This window comes from Lipotes vexillifer, unplaced genomic scaffold, assembly GCF_000442215.2.
Source record: "Lipotes vexillifer unplaced genomic scaffold, Lipotes_vexillifer_v1.1 scaffold363, whole genome shotgun sequence".
In the NCBI taxonomy this organism is placed as follows: Eukaryota; Metazoa; Chordata; class Mammalia; order Artiodactyla; family Lipotidae; genus Lipotes; species Lipotes vexillifer.
The window spans coordinates 2,068,728-2,075,513 of record NW_006799724.1 but is presented as its reverse complement, the minus strand read 5'-3'; positions in this window follow the sequence as shown (position 1 = coordinate 2,075,513).

Genomic DNA, 6,786 nt, shown 5'->3' with positions numbered 1-6,786 from the left:
TTTCCCTTTCTTTCTTTTTCTTGTTTCTTTCTTGCTTGCTTGCTTTCTTCCTTTCTTACTCTTTCTGCCTTACTTACTATACTCTATTCAATGGTCACTGGTATGAAATATTACACATTTTTCAGTAGAGGAAGGGAGTGAACTTGTTACCAAGTCCAAGCTCATACTGCTTGCCAAACGACCGGCCAATAAATGGAGGGATGGGTTGTTGGGGCAAGAAATGACTTTATTCTGAAAGCCGGCTGATGAAGAAGATAGTGGACTAGTGTCCCAAAGAACCATCTTGCCTGAGTTTGGATGCTAGTTTCTTTTATAGAACAAAGGCAGGGAGGTGAGTAAAAAAAGGTGATAAGCTGTTGCACATATTTCCTGGTTCCTGCCAGACTCCAGAGGGGATGTGTTAATTTCTTCTTTCCTGCAGCCTTTCACAGGTAAGTCTGATCAAGATGTTTTCTGTGAGCTAAACAAAGGTATTTTAGTTTAACCTCATTGTATGGGAGGCAGGGTTCCCAGGGATAGGCCATTATGTATACTTTAAGCTAAAGGCAACATCTCTTTAGTGATTAACTTGTAGCAAAAACAATAGAAAGTTAAAGAAACAGACCCATATGGAGTCAGAGTCGTTCTTCCCTATTGCAAACCTTTTTTTACTGTTAAGAACTTGTGCATATTGATAGTTCTGTAAATAGGAATATGACTACTTATGTATAAAACACTTAAAAAGTATGAAAAAGGGAAAATAGGTTAATTCTATCATTTGCCTCATAGCAACAGCCTTTGTGAGTCATTATTGACTATTTATGAATTTATTTTTTATTAATTCTATACGTTTCTTTGTCTATAATATAAATACAGGTATTAAAATTAATAGTGTAGGATAATGTATACAATAAAGGTTACATAATTTTTTCTCTATTCCGTAACTCATTTCTGGTCTTCAAATATATTCCTTCTTAGATTATCCTAGTAATAAGTATTTATTTAATAGGGAAATGTAGAGAAAATTGATTTATCTTTTAGCTGTATAATTCAAATGTACTGAAGTTTTCAAAATGGTTATTAACATCAAATGTCCAATTAACAGTGGTAGAATTACAACATATATTGGAAAATTTGGGAAAAAAGCAAATAAATGATTGCTTCAAACTAATTTGTCACACATTTTGAAAAACAAATTTCAGATCTGAATGATTAGGTTATTAAGATTGTGAGTTGGCATTTCTATTACCAGATCCAATTTTTGTTACACAAATCAGGCACAGCATCAACTGTGATTGTTTGCTTCAGGAAGTGGTATCTGAGCTGTGATTTATGCAACACTATAGTAGAAAAGCACTGGACTTGAAATCAGAAAACCTATGGTCTAGTCCAAGTTTAGGCATTGTTTAGCTTAGCTGACTTGAACACATTAATTGCCTTTCTAAATCTAAGCTATTTTAAATACAAAATACAAAAAAATTAAAACTAAATTACAGATATTTCTAAAAATTAAATTATGTAGATATGTAAAAAGAATTTTAAGTATAAAGCAATGCAAGATTGCTTTCTTTCACCCAGTTGTCCTTTTCTTTGCTCATGTTACCATTCTAGCTAGCAATGCCTTCTCCATTCTCTTTAAGTGTAAAATGTAAATACTATCTGTGTTGCTGACTTAAAGAACTATGTCTCCCTCTGTGTATTCTTTTAGTCTGCATTTAGTCATGAAGTCCCACTTCCCCAACTTTATTTGAAGCACTATGGGACCTGATATGTGTACTCTACCATTATTTCCTTCTCATAATATCAAACCATAAGGGTCATGAGGGGAGGAGCATACCCATTTTGATCACCATTGTTCGTACTTAGCCCAGTGGCTGGTAGATTCTTTAAAATGTTTTTTGATTGTATAATGAATATTCAGAACACAATTTAATTGATTGAAATAGAGCGTGTGATATTGTAGAGGGGGAAAAAACCTTTCTCAAGGGTAAGAGAACTGAGGTTCTATTCCTGAATAGCTTTGTTTCTATCTATATAACCTTGGATATGTCACTTAAACTCTGGCTATCTGCTCCTCATCTGTAATACAAAGGGGTTAATCCACAAATTCTAAAATTGTGAATATGTACTTTTTTTAGAAATGTTTACATCCTTTAGAAATGACAGTAAATGATTCAGACAAATGCCTTTAAAATTTTCTTCTTTACTCCCAAACTCCCATAGATATAATTCTTCTCTTTTTTTGGTAAAAACTAACAATTTTTAAGGCTTCTTTAGTAGCTTTCCAGAAGCCCAACATTGTTTCCCTAGAGTGCTGAATTTTCATCTGTTATTTGTCTAAAACTGCAGTTTTCCTAACTTTAAGCTCTCACTCCCACACAGCTTTCTCTCCTGTCCTCATTGCATGATAACCTAAGTCATTAACTGCAATGCAGTTTAACCTAAGTCCATTTTATTTTAGAGATGATATGTGCCAGTATATGTTCATGAGGGTTGTGCTTTTTGAGACATTGGATGAGAAGAAGCAGCCATGGCTCTCAGGATACCTGTGAACGCTATATATTGCCCATTGGTGAAGGTATGGCCTCCCTAATAATGAGTTTCATATTCCCTTAAATGAACGAAATAAACTTGTATATTCTCCCCAACCTCCACCCTCTGCTGGGCTGGACACTTGAATTACTAAAGACCTAATGCCAGTAATTACTGACTTTCCTCAAATCTGGTTGGACTCTATCATGCTTGGGCAGGATTACCAGCAACTTTACATCTGTTAGGGAACTAAGGCCAGGAGAAGTCCCATCAATCCTGTCCTGTTTCTCTCTTAACTCTTCTTCAATATTTCTGAACCCTTAATTATGGAAAGTAAAGAGTTGGCATGTGGTCATCTCACATTAACCCCAACTGTTACCAGGTGAAAAAATGCAGTCCATGTGGCATATTTGAGACAGTGCTATAGACAGTGTGTGAGCAAAAAGGCAGTTTCTGAGCCTGGTCTTTCACTTGAATAATCCTCACATTTTTTTCCAAGATTAGTTATAATGATTCCCCCAAATAATTTATTTCCTGTTAGCTTTCTTTCTCCATGTGGCTCAATTAGAGATTGAGATAGAATTTTGGTTCATAACTATCCTTATTTACCTTTAAGTGGACACAAAGTGCTTATGCCTTTTGAGCTTTTGTTTCACTTTGTTTTTTTGTTTTTTGTTTTTTTTTTTTGTGGTACGCGGGCCTCTCACTGTTGTGGCCTCTCCCGTTGCGGAGCACAGGCTCCGGACGCACAGGCTCAGCGGTCATGGCTCACGGGCCTAGCCGCTCCGTGGCATGTGGGATCTTCCCGGACTGGGGCACGAACCTGTGTCCCCTGCATCGGCAGGCAGACTCTCAACCACTGTGCCACCAGGGAAGCCCTTTCACTTTGTTTTTAAATAACTTATAATCAAGATATGTCAGAATGCAGAGAGAGTAAATCCCAAGATATAAAATTTCTCTTCAGGTGTTAAAAGAAAATAAGTTTCAAACATCAAATATAATTTTTTCCTAAGCTTATGGTCTGTTCCTTTCTGCATCATACCTTATGCACCAAGAATCTTTAGTCTCTCAAATTACTCTTAGGGATTTTAGTTTTAATTTCTAATTTCTAGCTAAGAACACAGACTGTAAATGAATACATAATATATAACGATGACAAATGTTAAATACTAGCCTCCCCAAAATACCACTGAAATAATTTGTTAATAAGACAAAGGTGAGTCCATTGCTTTCTGTGATAAGAGTGAGCACTACCTAGATAGAGTCTTAGCATCTCCAAGGGGAGACACAGAGTTGTGAAATTTATGAACTTTTTGATAGTATAGTCTGATTAGGATTGGGTAAAGATTATGATATGATAGTTTAGGCCTCATGGATACAGCAAAGTGAGGGTTTTGAGGAAAGGGATTGAAAGAGTTTAGAAGATCATATGGTACTTCTAATTATTCCACTTCTGGGTATTTATCCAAAGAAAACAAAAGAACTAATTTGAAAAGACATATGCACCCCTATTTCATTGCACTATTATTTATAATAGACAAGATGTGGAGGCAACCTAAGTGTCCATTGATAGGTGAATGGATAAAGAAAATGTGGTATTATGCTAAGTGAAATAAGTCAGATAGAGAAAGACAAATACCATATGATTTCACTTATATGTGGAATCTAAAAATCAAAACAAATGAACAACAACAAGAAAAAAAAAACAAAATCAGACTCATAGATACAGAAGACAAATTGGTGGTTGCCAGAGAAGAGGGCAGTTGGGTGGTGGGCAAAATGGGTGAAGGGGATCAAGAGGTACAAAGTTCCAGTTATAAAATAAATAAGTCATGGGGAAGTAATGTACAACATATGAGATACAGTCAGTAATACTCTATTACTTTTGTATGGTGACAGATGGTAACTAGACTTATTGTGGTGATTAATTTGTAATATATATAAATGTCAAATCACTATGTTGTACACCTGAAACTAATATAATATGTCAATTATACTTCAATAAAAAAAACAAGAGTCTGGGAAAGAAAACAATCATTTGAGATTATTGATTAAAATGCTCAGTAATCTGATGTTCAATGAAATAGGTCTCTCAGGAACTGTTCCTGAAATGAATAATAAAATTATTTGTAACCTTTTTCTTCCTGGGCAAGAGTTTTCTGGAAAACACAACCAAAAAAGCTCAAAAGCCGTAACTACTTTATGACCACTTGGTTGTGCTGATGAAGACGGTGAAAAACTAGAAGTCATTTTAATATAGATGGTAAGCTCTGTGCGTGTACTGGTAAATGGTTTCAATTCTCATACATCTTAAAAGTGAAAGAGGGAAATGTAAATAAATTATAGAGAAGTATTTTCTTGAAGTTAATGTGACTGTTCCGTGTGCCTGTGTGTGTGTGTGTGTGTGTGTGTGTGTGTGTGTGTGTGTGTGTGTGTGTGTATTGACATGCTGGATGCCTATTGATGTTTATAGCAGAGGAAAGTACTTGTGAGGTCATCTGATATCTATTTGGGGTTGATAAGCACTTGAAAGCAGGAAGAGTATTTTATTCATATTCCATATTTTGTCTCTGCACTATAGGGACCAATTTTCTTTTTCTGCAAGACATATACATGTGAATTATAGTAAAATAAACCAATAAATATCAAAACATAAAATAACACTATGAGAAAATATACAACACTACACAAGGAAGTATGCTTTGTCAGTATTTCCGACTGTACAGAATATGGGTTCTTGGCTCAAGTAGAGATGACTGAGCTTAAGCAATTAGGACAGGTATCATGGTACAGATGGTGTCTGTTCTGGGACATGAAAGACCCATAGACTTTTAATAATTAAAATCACCAAACGATGTCATATTATACAAGAGATGAACAAGGGTGCTAAGGTGGTACCTGGCACATAGTAGGTACTCAATGATTTGAGTTAAATTACAAGTGAGTTATGTGATGGTAAGTAGACTCTTGGTCTTTAAATGCAAATTTCCTGTAAGAAAGAATTGGGAAATTCGATTGAAAAACTATTTGGGCAAGATTATAAAAGACATTAAGTAAGATAATGAATGTAGACATTTTTCTATAGGCAGTGGAGAACTGATGACTCTTGAACAGAGAAATCATTTGAGGGTGCTTTTGAAAGAATAAGCGAGCAGCACTATGCTGGGACAATTCAAAGGAGAGAAGCTGGTGGTGGAGAGTATAGTTAGAAAGAATGTCAACCTGAAATGGAACCAGAGAGTATAAAATGGAAAATGTCATGCATGTGCCCTCAGGAAAACAAAACTTAAGGACTGAGAGACTGATTTCCTATAAATGCCTGATTTACAGATGACTGATAATATTGGAATTTTCTTAAATGATAGGGAGTTGGTTAGGGGTTGCCTCATATCAACCTTGGGAAAGTTTGCTTATGGTTTCCAGAGGCATGAACAAGAAATGAGCCAGGTCTCGTTGGTCTTGAAAAATAAGCTGAATTGAGCTTTGTTTATATGTCTGGACTGGTTTTGTCTGCTCAGGGAATTTTCACACCTGGTCTCCATTTGTTTTTGATTTTAACAGACTCCAACTGCACTCTCCCTTCTTTATGTTCCCTGACCATATATAGAGCCTACCCTAAACCCTCAGTGGATTCGCCTGTTTGCGTGTCTGGAATTGTAATTCCTCTGCTATTCCCAAATAAACTCATCTTTTTTGATAATTTTGAGCTTGCTCCATTTTACCTTAAAAAATAACAGAAGGTTGGGCTTCCCTGGTGGCGCAGTTGTTGAGAGTCCGCCTGCCAATGCAGGGGACACGGGTTCGTGTCCCGGTCCGGGAAGATCCCACATGCCAGGGAGCGGCAGGCCCGTGAGCCATGACCGCTGAGCTTGCGCGTCCGGAGCCTGTGCTCCGCGACGGGAGAGGCCACAACAGTGAGAGGCCCCCGCACCGCAATGAAGAGTGGCCCCCACTTGCCGCAACTGGAGAAAGCCTTCACACAGAAACGAAGACCCAACACAGCCAAAATAAAAAACAAAAACAAAAAACTTAACCTGAGTTGCCAAAACTCAGGTTAAGATAGTAAAAAAAAAAAACAAAAAATGAAGTGACCAACATTTGCAAGCAAAGACTCTTCCACTTGGTTAAACAGATTTAGGTCTATTTTTGGTTTGCTCTTAAAAAGGCAAAGGACGGCGGCCTAGCTATGGCCGCTGAGCCTGCGCGTCCGGAGCCTGTGCTCCGCAACGGGAGAGGCCACAACAGTGAGAGGCCCGCGTACGAAAAAAAAAAAAA